Below are 15692 nucleotides of genomic sequence, written 5' to 3'. Positions count from 1 at the left end.
ACCCTATTATTAAAATGGTAATTGACAAAAACAAACTACATTGTCACCAGAAGAGCAATACAAAATGTACAAGTGATATATTAAAATCATCTTTCCAGCTTGAATTTCAATGATGCATTGGGTCAACAAATTTGTGAGAAACATCTTCACCCTTAAATAAAGATTTTCTTAATTCCTTACCTGTGTGCTAATTAGATATCACCTTGTTTTCACATTAAACAGACTTCCACATGAGAAAGCAGCAAGGAAGCAGTGGCGTTAATGTTTCCTGGTGTCAACTTGTATTATTTCAGTAGACATTGAAATGAGGATGCATCTTGCTGCCTTTCCAATGAAGCAAGTTTAATTTAGTAATAGGTGAAAAACCATCCTTACAAAGGTGTTAATCAGAGACTTGGCTTTGTGGACACTTTTCAGAGAACAAATTTGTTAGCATAAAAATAAAGCCAGAAAATGAAGAGCTGTTTAATCACTCGATTGGATTTTTCTGCCAGCATATTTTTTTTCTCTGCAACCCACTGCTAAATTGTGCTTCCTAGCTGTTTTTTTTATAAAATCACTGAATCAAATCTAACTCTGATTACATCAGAGAAGGCCATGTACCCTACACCATAAGAGGGGGTTTGAAATTTTGACTTGTCTACTTAAATATCACCAAAATCTGATCACAAGTTTAATTAGGTCCCTGGGTGGGATTGAACCACCAACCTTTCGGTTAATAGCCGAACACACTAACCGATTGCGCCACAGAGACACTTTGCGAAAAGTGCCTACTGACAAAGGCTAATAAGCATACATCTAGAACGTTTCCTAGAAAAACATTAAAAAATCAATAATCTGGAGAGTTTTTGTAAGATGTTTCTTCCATCAACTAACGAATAAACACATTGGTACTTTCCCATGATGAGTGAGTGCTTCAGGATCTCTTGCACTTACATGTGCAGCAGAGTACTGCAATGGAAGCATGCTGGACCCATAACCCAGAGGTAGGCAGATTGAAACTATCCTTTGCTATATGCATTTTTTTGTTAATTTAAGTAATCAAAACTGGGATTGATATTTTTGCTCTTTTATTTTTACTTAAAGTACAATAACTTTTACCATTTTAATTTGTTTTAATAGTATATTGACAGTATAGTTTTCTTTCAAAAATCCACTTAATTTTCTTTACCCTGTTATTAAAATGGTAATTGACAAAAAAAACTACATTGTCACCAGAAGAGCAATACAAAATGTACAAGTGATATATTAAAATCATCTTTCCAGCTTGAATTTCAATGATGCATTGGGGCAACAATTTTGTGAGAAACATCTTCAAGTAGTGGTGATCTTTAAGTAGACAAGTCAAATTTCATACCCCCTGTTATTGTGTAGGGTACCTGGCCTTCTCTGATGTTATCAGAGTTAGATTTGATTCAGTGATTTTATAAAAAAAGCTAGGAAGCACAATTTAGCAGTGGGTTGCAGAGAAAAAAAATATGCTGGCAGAAAAATCCAATTGAGTGATTAAACAGCTCTTTATTTTCTGGCTTTATTTTTATGCTAACAAATTTGTTCTCTGAAAAGTGTCCACAAAGCCAAGTCTCTGATTAACACCTTTGTAAGGATGGTTTTTCACCTATTACTAAATTAAACTTGCTTCATTGGAAAGGCAGCAAGATGCATCCTCATTTCAATGTCTACTGAAATAATACAAGTTGACACCAGGAAACATTAACGCCACTGCATCCTTGCTGTTTTCTCATGTGGAAGTCTGTTTAATATGAAAACAAGGTGATATCTAATTAGCACACAGGTAAGGAATTAAGAAAATCTTTATTTAAGGGTGAAGATGTTTCTCACAAAATCGTTGCCCCAATGCATCATTGAAATTCAAGCTGGAAAGATGATTTTAATATATCACTTGTACATTTTGTATTGCTCTTCTGGTGACAATGTAGTTTGTTTTTGTCAATTACCATTTTAATAATAGGGTAAAGAAAATGAAGTGGATTTTTGAAAGAAAACAATACTGTCAATATACTATTAAAACAAATTAAAATGGTAAAAGTTATTGTACTTTAAGTAAAAATAAAAGAGCCAAAATATCAATCCCAGTTTTGGAATACTTTAATTAACAAACAAAAAGCATACAGCAGAGGATAGTTTCAATCTGCCTACCTCTGGGTTATGAGCCCAGCATGCTTCCATTGCTGTACTCTGCTGCACATGTAAGTGCAAGAGATCCTGAAGCACTCACTCATCATGGGAAAGTACCAATGTGTTTCTTCGTTGGTTGATGGAAGAAACATCTTACAAAAACTCTCCAGATTATTGACTTTTTAAAGTTTTTCTAGGAAACGTTTTAGATGAATGCTTATTAGCCCTTGTCAGTATATACTTTTGCAATGTGTTTCTGTGGCGCAATCAGTTAGTGTGTACGGCTATTAACCAAAAGGTTGGTGGTTCAATCCCACCCAGGTACGTAATTGACCTTGTTATCAGATTTTGGTGATCTTTAAGTAGACAAGTCAAAATTTCAAACCCCCTGTTATGGTGTAGGGTACCTGGCCTTCTCTGATGTAATCAGAGTTAGATTTGATTCAGTGATTTATAAAAACAGCTAGGAAGCACAATTTAGCAGTGGGTTGTAGAGAAAAAGAAATATGCTGGCAGAAAAATCCAATTGAGTGATTAAACAGCTCTTCATTTTCTGGCTTTATTTTTATGCTAACAAATTTGTTCTCTGAAAAGTGTCCACAAAGTAAAGTCTCTGATTAACACCTTTGTAGGGATGGTTTTTCACCTATTACTAAATTAAACTTGCTTCATTGGAAAGGCAGCAAGATGCATCCTCATTTCAATGTCTACTGAAATAATACAGGTTGACACCAGGAAACATTAACGCCACTGCATCCTTGCTGCTTTCTCATGTGGAAGTCTGTTTAATGTGAAAACAAGGTGATATCTAATTAGCACACAGGTAAGGAATTAAGAAAATCTTTATTTAAGGGTGAAGATGTTTCTCACAAAATCGTTGCCCCAATGCATCATTGAAATTCAAGCTGGAAAGATGATTTTAATATATCACTTGTACATTTTGTATTGCTCTTCTGGTGACAATGTAGTTTGTTTTTGTCAATTACCATTTTAATAATAGGGTAAAGAAAATGAAGTGGATTTTTGAAAGAAAACAATACTGTCAATATACTATTAAAACAAATTAAAATGGTAAAAGTTATTGTACTTAAAGTAAAAATAAAAGAGCCAAAATATCAATCCCAGTTTTGGAATACTTTAATTAACAAACAAAAAAATGCATATAGCAGAGGATAGTTTCAATCTGCCTACCTCTGGGTTATGGGCCCAGCATGCTTCCATTGCTGTACTCTGCTGCACATGTAAGTGCAAGAGATCCTGAAGCACTCACTCATCATGGGAAAGTACCAATGTGTTTCTTCGTTGGTTGATAGAAGAAACATCTTACAAAAACTCTCCAGATTATTGACTTTATTAAGTTTTTCTAGGAAACGTTTTAGATGAATGCTTATTAGCCTTTGTCAGTATGTACTGTTTGCAAAGTGTCTCTGTGGCGCAATCAGTTAGTGTGTACGGCTATTAACCAAAAGGTTGGTGGTTCAATCCCACCCAGGGACGTAATTGACCTTGTTATCAGATTTTGGTGATATTTAAGAAGACAAGTCAAAATTTCAAACCCCCTCTTATTGTGTAGGGTACCTGGCCTTCTCTGATGTAATCAGAGTTAGATTTGATTCAGTGATTTTATAAAAACAGCTAGGAAGCACAATTTAGCAGTGGTTTGCAGAGAAAAAAAATATGCTGGCAGAAAATCCAATTGAGTGATTAAACAGCTCTTAATTTTCTTGCTTTATTTTTATGCTAACAAATTTGTTCTCTGAAAAGTGTCCACAAAGCCAAGTCTCTGATTAACACCTTTGTAGGGATGGTTTTTCACCTATTACTAAATTAAACTTGCTTCATTGGAAAGGCAGCAAGATGCATCCTCATTTCAATGTCTACTGAAATAATACAGGTTGACACCAGGAAACATTAACGCCACTGCATCCTTGCTGCTTTCTCATGTGGAAGTCTGTTTAATGTGAAAACAAGGTGATATCTAATTAGCACACAGGTAAGGAATTACGAAAATCTTTATTTAAGGGTGAAGATGTTTCTCACAAAATTGTTGCCCCAATGCATCATTGAAATTCAAGCTGGAAAGATGATTTTAATATATCACTTGTACATTTTGTATTGCTCTTCTGGTGACAATGTAGTTTTTTTTGTCAATTACCATTTTAATAACAGGGTAAAGAAAATTAAGTGGATTTTTGAAAGAAAACTATACTGTCAATATACTATTAAAACAAATTAAAATGGTAAAAGTTATTGTACTTAAAGTAAAAATAAAAGAGCAAAAATATCAATCCCAGTTTTGATTACTTAAATTAACAAAAAAAATGCATATAGCAAAGGATAGTTTCAATCTGCCTACCTCTGGGTTATGGGTCCAGCATGCTTCCATTGCAGTACTCTGCTGCACATGTAAGTGCAAGAGATCCTGAAGCACTCACTCATCATGGGAAAGTACCAATGTGTTTATTCGTTAGTTGATGGAAGAAACATCTTACAAAAACTCTCCAGATTATTGATTTTTTAATGTTTTTCTAGGAAACGTTCCAGATGTATGCTTATTAGCCTTTGTCAGTAGGCACTTTTTGCAAAGTGTCTCTGTGGCGCAATCGGTTAGTGTGTTTGGCTATTAACTGAAAGGTTGGTGGTTCAATCCCACCCAGGGACCTAATTTCCCTTGTTATCAGATTTTGGTGATCTTTAAGTAGACAAGTCAAAATTTCAAACCCCCTGTTACGGTGTAGGGTACCTGGCCTTCTCTGATGTAATCAGAGTTAGATTTGATTCAGTGATTTTATAAAAACAGCTAGGAAGCACAATTTAGCAGTGGGTTGCAGAGAAAAAAAATATGCTGGCAGAAAAATCCAATTGAGTGATTAAACAGCTCTTCATTTTCTGGCTTTATTTTTATGCTAACAAATTTGTTCTCTGAAAAGTGTCCACAAAGCCAAGTCTCTGATTAACACCTTTGTAAGGATGGTTTTTCACCTATTACTAAATTAAACTTGCTTCATTGGAAAGGCAGCAAGATGCATCCTCATTTCAATGTCTACTGAAATAATACAAGTTGACACCAGGAAACATTAACGCCACTGCATCCTTGCTGCTTTCTCATGTGGAAGTCTGTTTAATATGAAAACAAGGTGATATCTAATTAGCACACAGGTAAGGAATTAAGAAAATCTTTATTTAAGGGTGAAGATGTTTCTCACAAAATCGTTGCCCCAATGCATCATTGAAATTCAAGCTGGAAAGATGATTTTAATATATCACTTGTACATTTTGTATTGCTCTTCTGGTGACAATGTAGTTTGTTTTTGTCAATTACCATTTTAATAATAGGGTAAAGAAAATGAAGTGGATTTTTGAAAGAAAACAATACTGTCAATATACTATTAAAACAAATTAAAATGGTAAAAGTTATTGTACTTTAAGTAAAAATAAAAGAGCCAAAATATCAATCCCAGTTTTGGATTACTTTAATTAACAAAAAAAAATGCATATAGCAGAAGATAGTTTCAATCTGCCTACCTCTGGGTTATGGGCCCAGCATGCTTCCATTGCTGTACTCTGCTGCACATGTAAGTGCAAGAGATCCTGAAGCACTCACTCATCATGTGAAAGTACCAATGTGTTTCTTCGTTGGTTGATGGAAGAAACATCTTACAAAAACTCTCCAGATTATTGACTTTTTAAAGTTTTTCTAGGAAACGTTTTAGATGAATGCTTATTAGCCTTTGTCAGTATGTACTTTTGCAAAGTGTCTCTGTGGCGCAATCAGTTAGTATGTACGGCTATCAACCAAAAGGTTGGTGGTTCAATCCCACCCAGGGACCTAATTGACCTTGTTATCAGATTTTGGTGATTTTTAAGTAGACAAGTCAAAATTTCAAACCCCCTGTTATGGTGTAGGGTACCTGGCCTTCTCTGATGTAATCAGAGTTAGATTTGATTCAGTGATTTTATAAAAACAGCTAGGAAGCACAATTTAGCAGTGGTTTGCAGAGAAAAAAAATATGCTGGCAGAAAAATCCAATTGAGTGATTAAACAGCTCTTTATTTTCTGGCTTTATTTTTATGCTAACAAATTTGTTCTCTGAAAAGTGTCCACAAAGCCAAGTCTCTGATTATCACCTTTGTAAGGATGGTTTTTCACCTATTACTAAATTAAACTTGCTTCATTGGAAAGGCAGCAAGATGCATCCTCATTTCAATGTCTACTGAAATAATACAGGTTGACACCAGGAAACATTAACGCCACTGCATCCTTGCTGCTTTCTCATGTGGAAGTCTGTTTAATGTGAAAACAAGGTGATATCTAATTAGCACACAGGTAAGGAATTAAGAAAATCTTTATTTAAGGGTGAAGATGTTTCTCACAAAATCGTTGCCCCAATGCATCATTGAAATTCAAGCTGGAAAGATGATTTTAATATATCACTTGTACATTTTGTATTGCTCTTCTGGTGACAATGTAGTTTGTTTTTGTCAATTACCATTTTAATAATAGGGTAAAGAAAATTAAGTGGATTTTTGAAAGAAAACAATACTGTCAATATACTATTAAAACAAATTAAAATGGTAAAAGTTATTGTACTTTAAGTAAAAATAAAAGAGCCAAAATATCAATCCCAGTTTTGGATTACTTTAATTAACAAACAAAAAAATGCATATAGCAGAGGATAGTTTCAATCTGCCTACCTCTGGGTTATGGGCCCAGCATGCTTCCATTGCTGTACTCTGCTGCACATGTAAGTGCAAGAGATCCTGAAGCACTCACTCATCATGGGAAAGTACCAATGTGTTTCTTCGTTGGTTGATAGAAGAAACATCTTACAAAAACTCTCCAGATTATTGACTTTTTTAAGTTTTTCTAGGAAACGTTTTAGATGAATGCTTATTAGCATTTGTCAGTATGTACTTTTGCAAAGTGTCTCTGTGGCGCAATCAGTTAGTGTGTACGGCTATTAACCAAAAGGTTGGTGGTTCAATCCCACCCAGGGACGTACTTGACCTTGTTATCAGATTTTGGTGATCTTTAAGTAGACAAGTCAAATTTCATACCCCCTGTTATGGTGTAGGGTACCTGGCCTTCTCTGATGTAATCAGAGTTAGATTTGATTAAGTGATTTTATAAAAACATCTAGGAAGCACAATTTAGCAGTGGGTTGCAGAGAAAAAGAAATATGCTGGCAAAAAAATCAAATTGCGTGATTAAACAGCTCTTCATTTTCTGGCTTTATTTTTATGCTAACAAATTTGTTCTCTGAAAAGTGTCCACAAAGCCAAGTCTCTGATTAACACCTTTGTAGGGATGGTTTTTCACCTATTACTAAATTAAACTTGCTTCATTGGAAAGGCAGCAAGATGTATCCTCATTTCAATGTCTACTGAAATAATACAGGTTGACACCAGGAAACATTAACGCCACTGCATCCTTGCTGCTTTCTCATGTGGAAGTCTGTTTAATGTGAAAACAAGGTGATATCTAATTAGCACACAGGTAAGGAATTAAGAAAATCTTTATTTAAGGGTGAAGATGTTTCTCACAAAATTGTTGACCCAATGCATCATTGAAATTCAAGCTGGAAAGATGATTTTAATATATCACTTGTACATTTTGTATTGCTCTTCTGGTGACAATGTAGTTTGTTTTTGTCAATTACCATTTTAATAATAGGGTAAAGAAAATGAAGTGGATTTTTGAAAGAAAACAATACTGTCAATATACTATTAAAACAAATTAAAATGGTAAAAGTTATTGTACTTTAAGTAAAAATAAAAGAGACAAAATATCAATCCCAGTTTTGGATTACTTTAATTAACAAAAAAAAATGCATATAGCAGAGGATAGTTTCAATCTGCCTACCTCTGGGTTATGGGCCCAGCATGCTTCCATTGCAGTACTCTGCTGCACATGTAAGTGCAAGAGATCCTGAAGCACTCACTCATCATGGGAAAGTACCAATGTGTTTCTTCGTTGGTTGATGGAAGAAACATCTTACAAAAACTCTCCAGATTATTGACTTTTTAAAGTTTTTCTAGGAAACGTTTTAGATGAATGCTTATTAGCCTTTGTCAGTATGGACTTTTGCAAAGTGTCTCTGTGGCGCAATCAGTTAGTATGTACGGCTATTAACCATAAGGTTGGTGGTTCAATCCCACCCAGGGACCTAATTGACCTTGTTATCAGATTTTGGTGAACTTTAAGTAGACAAGTCAAATTTCATACCCCCTGTTATTGTGTAGGGTACCTGGCCTTCTCTGATGTTATCAGAGTTAGATTTGATTCAGTGATTTTATAAAAAAAGCTAGGAAGCACAATTTAGCAGTGGGTTGCAGAGAAAAAAAATATGCTGGCAGAAAAATCCAATTGAGTGATTAAACAGCTCTTTATTTTCTGGCTTTATTTTTATGCTAACAAATTTGTTCTCTGAAAAGTGTCCACAAAGCCAAGTCTCTGATTAACACCTTTGTAAGGATGGTTTTTCACCTATTACTAAATTAAACTTGCTTCATTGGAAAGGCAGCAAGATGCATCCTCATTTCAATGTCTACTGAAATAATACAGGTTGACACCAGGAAACATTAACGCCACTGCATCCTTGCTGCTTTCTCATGTGGAAGTCTGTTTAATGTGAAAACAAGGTGATATCTAATTAGCACACAGGTAAGGAATTAAGAAAATCTTTATTTAAGGGTGAAGATGTTTCTCACAAAATCGTTGCCCCAATGCATCATTGAAATTCAAGCTGGAAAGATGATTTTAATATATCACTTGTACAGTTTGTATTGCTCTTCTGGTGACAATGTAGTTTGTTTTTGTCAATTACCATTTTAATAATAGGGTAAAGAAAATGAAGTGGATTTTTGAAAGAAAACAATACTGTCAATATACTATTAAAACAAATTAAAATGGTAAAAGTTATTGTACTTTAAGTAAAAATAAAAGAGCCAAAATATCAATCCCAGTTTTGGAATACTTTAATTAACAAACAAAAAAATGCATATAGCAGAGGATAGTTTCAATCTGCCTACCTCTGGGTTATGGGCCCAGCATGCTTCCATTGCTGTACTCTGCTGCACATGTAAGTGCAAGAGATCCTGAAGCACTCACTCATCATGGGAAAGTACCAATGTGTTTCTTCGTTGGTTGATAGAAGAAACATCTTACAAAAACTCTCCAGATTATTGACTTTATTAAGTTTTTCTAGGAAACGTTTTAGATGAATGCTTATTAGCCTTTGTCAGTATGTACTTTTGCAAAGTGTCTCTGTGGCGCAATCAGTTAGTGTGTACGGCTATTAACCAAAAGGTTGGTGGTTCAATCCCACCCAGGGACGTAATTGACCTTGTTATCAGATTTTGGTGATATTTAAGTAGACAAGTCAAAATTTCAAACCCCCTCTTATTGTGTAGGGTACCTGGCCTTCTCTGATGTAATCAGAGTTAGATTTGATTCAGTGATTTTATAAAAACAGCTAGGAAGCACAATTTAGCAGTGGTTTGCAGAGAAAAAAAATATGCTGGCATAAAAATCCAATTGAGTGATTAAACAGCTCTTAATTTTCTTGCTTTATTTTTATGCTAACAAATTTGTTCTCTGAAAAGTGTCCACAAAGCCAAGTCTCTGATTAACACCTTTGTAGGGATGGTTTTTCACCTATTACTAAATTAAACTTGCTTCATTGGAAAGGCAGCAAGATGCATCCTCATTTCAATGTCTACTGAAATAATACAGGTTGACACCAGGAAACATTAACGCCACTGCATCCTTGCTGCTTTCTCATGTGGAAGTCTGTTTAATGTGAAAACAAGGTGATATCTAATTAGCACACAGGTAAGGAATTACGAAAATCTTTATTTAAGGGTGAAGATGTTTCTCACAAAATTGTTGCCCCAATGCATCATTGAAATTCAAGCTGGAAAGATGATTTTAATATATCACTTGTACATTTTGTATTGCTCTTCTGGTGACAATGTAGTTTTTTTTGTCAATTACCATTTTAATAACAGGGTAAAGAAAATTAAGTGGATTTTTGAAAGAAAACTATACTGTCAATATACTATTAAAACAAATTAAAATGGTAAAAGTTATTGTACTTTAAGTAAAAATAAAAAAGCAAAAATATCAATCCCAGTTTTGATTACTTAAATTAACAAAAAAAATGCATATAGCAAAGGATAGTTTCAATCTGCCTACCTCTGGGTTATGGGTCCAGCATGCTTCCATTGCAGTACGCTGCTGCACATGTAAGTGCAAGAGATCCTGAAGCACTCACTCATCATGGGAAAGTACCAATGTGTTTATTCGTTAGTTGATGGAAGAAACATCTTACAAAAACTCTCCAGATTATTGATTTTTTAATGTTTTTCTAGGAAACGTTCTAGATGTATGCTTATTAGCCTTTGTCAGTAGGCACTTTTTGCAAAGTGTCTCTGTGGCGCAATCGGTTAGTGTGTTCGGCTATTAACCGAAAGGTTGGTGGTTCAATCCCACCCAGGGACCTAATTAAACTTGTGATCAGATTTTGGTGATATTTAAGTAGACAAGTCAAAATTTCAAACCCCCTCTTATGGTGTAGGGTACATGGCCTTCTCTGATGTAATCAGAGTTAGATTTGATTCAGTGATTTTATAAAAAAAACAGCTAGGAAGCACAATTTAGCAGTGGGTTGCAGAGAAAAAAAATATGCTGGCAGAAAAATCCAATCGAGTGATTAAACAGCTCTTCATTTTCTGGCTTTATTTTTATGCTAACAAATTTGTTCTCTGAAAAGTGTCCACAAAGCCAAGTCTCTGATTAACACCTTTGTAAGGATGGTTTTTCACCTATTACTAAATTAAACTTGCTTCATTGGAAAGGCAGCAAGATGCATCCTCATTTCAATGTCTACTGAAATAATACAAGTTGACACCAGGAAACATTAACGCCACTGCTTCCTTGCTGCTTTCTCATGTGGAAGTCTGTTTAATGTGAAAACAAGGTGATATCTAATTAGCACACAGGTAAGGAATTAAGAAAATCTTTATTTAAGGGTGAAGATGTTTCTCACAAATTTGTTGACCCAATGCATCATTGAAATTCAAGCTGGAAAGATGATTTTAATATATCACTTGTACATTTTGTATTGCTCTTCTGGTGACAATGTAGTTTGTTTTTGTCAATTACCATTTTAATAATAGGGTAAAGAAAATGAAGTGGATTTTTGAAAGAAAACAATACTGTCAATATACTATTAAAACAAATTAAAATGGTAAAAGTTATTGTACTTTAAGTAAAAATAAAAGAGACAAAATATCAATCCCAGTTTTGGATTACTTTAATTAACAAAAAAAAATGCATATAGCAGAGGATAGTTTCAATCTGCCTACCTCTGGGTTATGGGCCCATCATGCTTCCATTGCAGTACTCTGCTGCACATGTAAGTGCAAGAGATCCTGAAGCACTCACTCATCATGGGAAAGTACCAATGTGTTTCTTCGTTGGTTGATGGAAGAAACATCTTACAAAAACTCTCCAGATTATTGACTTTTTAAAGTTTTTCTAGGAAACGTTTTAGATGAATGCTTATTAGCCTTTGTCAGTATGGACTTTTGCAAAATGTCTCTGTGGCGCAATCAGTTAGTATGTACGGCTATTAACCATAAGGTTGGTGGTTCAATCCCACCCAGGGACCTAATTTCCCTTGTTATCAGATTTTGGTGATCTTTAAGTAGACAAGTCAAAATTTCAAACCCCCTGTTACGGTGTAGGGTACCTGGCCTTCTCTGATGTAATCAGAGTTAGATTTGATTCAGTGATTTTATAAAAACAGCTAGGAAGCACAATTTAGCAGTGGGTTGCAGAGAAAAAAAATATGCTGGCAGAAAAATCCAATTGAGTGATTAAACAGCTCTTCATTTTCTGGCTTTATTTTTATGCTAACAAATTTGTTCTCTGAAAAGTGTCCACAAAGCCAAGTCTCTGATTAACACCTTTGTAGGGATGGTTTTTCACCTATTACTAAATTAAACTTGCTTCATTGGAAAGGCAGCAAGATGTATCCTCATTTCAATGTCTACTGAAATAATACAGGTTGACACCAGGAAACATTAACGCCACTGCATCCTTGCTGCTTTCTCATGTGGAAGTCTGTTTAATGTGAAAACAAGGTGATATCTAATTAGCACACAGGTAAGGAATTAAGAAAATCTTTATTTAAGGGTGAAGATGTTTCTCACAAAATTGTTGACCCAATGCATCATTGAAATTCAAGCTGGAAAGATGATTTTAATATATCACTTGTACATTTTGTATTGCTCTTCTGGTGACAATGTAGTTTGTTTTTGTCAATTACCATTTTAATAATAGGGTAAAGAAAATGAAGTGGATTTTTGAAAGAAAACAATACTGTCAATATACTATTAAAACAAATTAAAATGGTAAAAGTTATTGTACTTTAAGTAAAAATAAAAGAGACAAAATATCAATCCCAGTTTTGGATTACTTTAATTAACAAAAAAAAATGCATATAGCAGAGGATAGTTTCAATCTGCCTACCTCTGGGTTATGGGCCCAGCATGCTTCCATTGCAGTACTCTGCTGCACATGTAAGTGCAAGAGATCCTGAAGCACTCACTCATCATGGGAAAGTACCAATGTGTTTCTTCGTTGGTTGATGGAAGAAACATCTTACAAAAACTCTCCAGATTATTGACTTTTTAAAGTTTTTCTAGGAAACGTTTTAGATGAATGCTTATTAGCCTTTGTCAGTATGGACTTTTGCAAAGTGTCTCTGTGGCACAATCAGTTAGTATGTACGGCTATTAACCATAAGGTTGGTGGTTCAATCCCACCCAGGGACCTAATTGACCTTGTTATCAGATTTTGGTGAACTTTAAGTAGACAAGTCAAATTTCATACCCCCTGTTATTGTGTAGGGTACCTGGCCTTCTCTGATGTTATCAGAGTTAGATTTGATTCAGTGATTTTATAAAAAAAGCTAGGAAGCACAATTTAGCAGTGGGTTGCAGAGAAAAAAAATATGCTGGCAGAAAAATCCAATTGAGTGATTAAACAGCTCTTTATTTTCTGGCTTTATTTTTATGCTAACAAATTTGTTCTCTGAAAAGTGTCCACAAAGCCAAGTCTCTGATTAACACCTTTGTAAGGATGGTTTTTCACCTATTACTAAATTAAACTTGCTTCATTGGAAAGGCAGCAAGATGCATCCTCATTTCAATGTCTACTGAAATAATACAGGTTGACACCAGGAAACATTAACGCCACTGCATCCTTGCTGCTTTCTCATGTGGAAGTCTGTTTAATGTGAAAACAAGGTGATATCTAATTAGCACACAGGTAAGGAATTAAGAAAATCTTTATTTAAGGGTGAAGATGTTTCTCACAAAATCGTTGCCCCAATGCATCATTGAAATTCAAGCTGGAAAGATGATTTTAATATATCACTTGTACAGTTTGTATTGCTCTTCTGGTGACAATGTAGTTTGTTTTTGTCAATTACCATTTTAATAATAGGGTAAAGAAAATGAAGTGGATTTTTGAAAGAAAACAATACTGTCAATATACTATTAAAACAAATTAAAATGGTAAAAGTTATTGTACTTTAAGTAAAAATAAAAGAGCCAAAATATCAATCCCAGTTTTGGAATACTTTAATTAACAAACAAAAAAATGCATATAGCAGAGGATAGTTTCAATCTGCCTACCTCTGGGTTATGGGCCCAGCATGCTTCCATTGCTGTACTCTGCTGCACATGTAAGTGCAAGAGATCCTGAAGCACTCACTCATCATGGGAAAGTACCAATGTGTTTCTTCGTTGGTTGATAGAAGAAACATCTTACAAAAACTCTCCAGATTATTGACTTTATTAAGTTTTTCTAGGAAACGTTTTAGATGAATGCTTATTAGCCTTTGTCAGTATGTACTTTTGCAAAGTGTCTCTGTGGCGCAATCAGTTAGTGTGTACGGCTATTAACCAAAAGGTTGGTGGTTCAATCCCACCCAGGGACGTAATTGACCTTGTTATCAGATTTTGGTGATATTTAAGTAGACAAGTCAAAATTTCAAACCCCCTCTTATTGTGTAGGGTACCTGGCCTTCTCTGATGTAATCAGAGTTAGATTTGATTCAGTGATTTTATAAAAACAGCTAGGAAGCACAATTTAGCAGTGGTTTGCAGAGAAAAAAAATATGCTGGCATAAAAATCCAATTGAGTGATTAAACAGCTCTTAATTTTCTTGCTTTATTTTTATGCTAACAAATTTGTTCTCTGAAAAGTGTCCACAAAGCCAAGTCTCTGATTAACACCTTTGTAGGGATGGTTTTTCACCTATTACTAAATTAAACTTGCTTCATTGGAAAGGCAGCAAGATGCATCCTCATTTCAATGTCTACTGAAATAATACAGGTTGACACCAGGAAACATTAACGCCACTGCATCCTTGCTGCTTTCTCATGTGGAAGTCTGTTTAATGTGAAAACAAGGTGATATCTAATTAGCACACAGGTAAGGAATTACGAAAATCTTTATTTAAGGGTGAAGATGTTTCTCACAAAATTGTTGCCCCAATGCATCATTGAAATTCAAGCTGGAAAGATGATTTTAATATATCACTTGTACATTTTGTATTGCTCTTCTGGTGACAATGTAGTTTTTTTTGTCAATTACCATTTTAATAACAGGGTAAAGAAAATTAAGTGGATTTTTGAAAGAAAACTATACTGTCAATATACTATTAAAACAAATTAAAATGGTAAAAGTTATTGTACTTTAAGTAAAAATAAAAGAGCAAAAATATCAATCCCAGTTTTGATTACTTAAATTAACAAAAAAAATGCATATAGCAAAGGATAGTTTCAATCTGCCTACCTCTGGGTTATGGGTCCAGCATGCTTCCATTGCAGTACTCTGCTGCACATGTAAGTGCAAGAGATCCTGAAGCACTCACTCATCATGGGAAAGTACCAATGTGTTTATTCGTTAGTTGATGGAAGAAACATCTTACAAAAACTCTCCAGATTATTGATTTTTTAATGTTTTTCTAGGAAACGTTCTAGATGTATGCTTATTAGCCTTTGTCAGTAGGCACTTTTTGCAAAGTGTCTCTGTGGCGCAATCGGTTAGTGTGTTCGGCTATTAACCGAAAGGTTGGTGGTTCAATCCCACCCAGGGACCTAATTAAACTTGTGATCAGATTTTGGTGATATTTAAGTAGACAAGTCAAAATTTCAAACCCCCTCTTATGGTGTAGGGTACATGGCCTTCTCTGATGTAATCAGAGTTAGATTTGATTCAGTGATTTTATAAAAAAAACAGCTAGGAAGCACAATTTAGCAGTGGGTTGCAGAGAAAAAAAATATGCTGGCAGAAAAATCCAATCGAGTGATTAAACAGCTCTTCATTTTCTGGCTTTATTTTTATGCTAACAAATTTGTTCTCTGAAAAGTGTCCACAAAGCCAAGTCTCTGATTAACACCTTTGTAAGGATGGTTTTTCACCTATTACTAAATTAAACTTGCTTCATTGGAAAGGCAGCAAGATGCATCCTCAT

At 34.6% G+C, this 15692-nt stretch overlaps 3 non-coding genes across 3 annotated transcripts; 2 read left to right on the top strand and 1 right to left on the bottom strand.

The window, feature by feature from the left end:
• Positions 1-680: 680 nt before the first annotated feature.
• Positions 681-754, bottom strand: TRNAN-AUU (transfer RNA asparagine (anticodon AUU)). The gene has a single exon. It is a non-coding gene; the product is annotated as a tRNA-Asn (tRNA).
• A 9814-nt stretch (positions 755-10568) lies between these two features.
• Positions 10569-10642, top strand: TRNAN-AUU (transfer RNA asparagine (anticodon AUU)). Its single transcript has one exon. It is a non-coding gene; the product is annotated as a tRNA-Asn (tRNA).
• Positions 10643-15242: 4600 nt separating this feature from the next.
• On the top strand, positions 15243-15316 carry TRNAN-AUU (transfer RNA asparagine (anticodon AUU)). Its single transcript has one exon. It is a non-coding gene; the product is annotated as a tRNA-Asn (tRNA).
• The last annotated feature ends 376 nt before the right edge of the window (positions 15317-15692 follow it).

The sequence above is a fragment of the Pseudophryne corroboree genome, unplaced genomic scaffold (assembly GCF_028390025.1).
Source record: "Pseudophryne corroboree isolate aPseCor3 unplaced genomic scaffold, aPseCor3.hap2 scaffold_1378, whole genome shotgun sequence".
Taxonomy (NCBI): domain Eukaryota; kingdom Metazoa; phylum Chordata; class Amphibia; order Anura; family Myobatrachidae; genus Pseudophryne; species Pseudophryne corroboree.
This window is presented reverse-complemented; position numbering and strand designations above follow the sequence as displayed.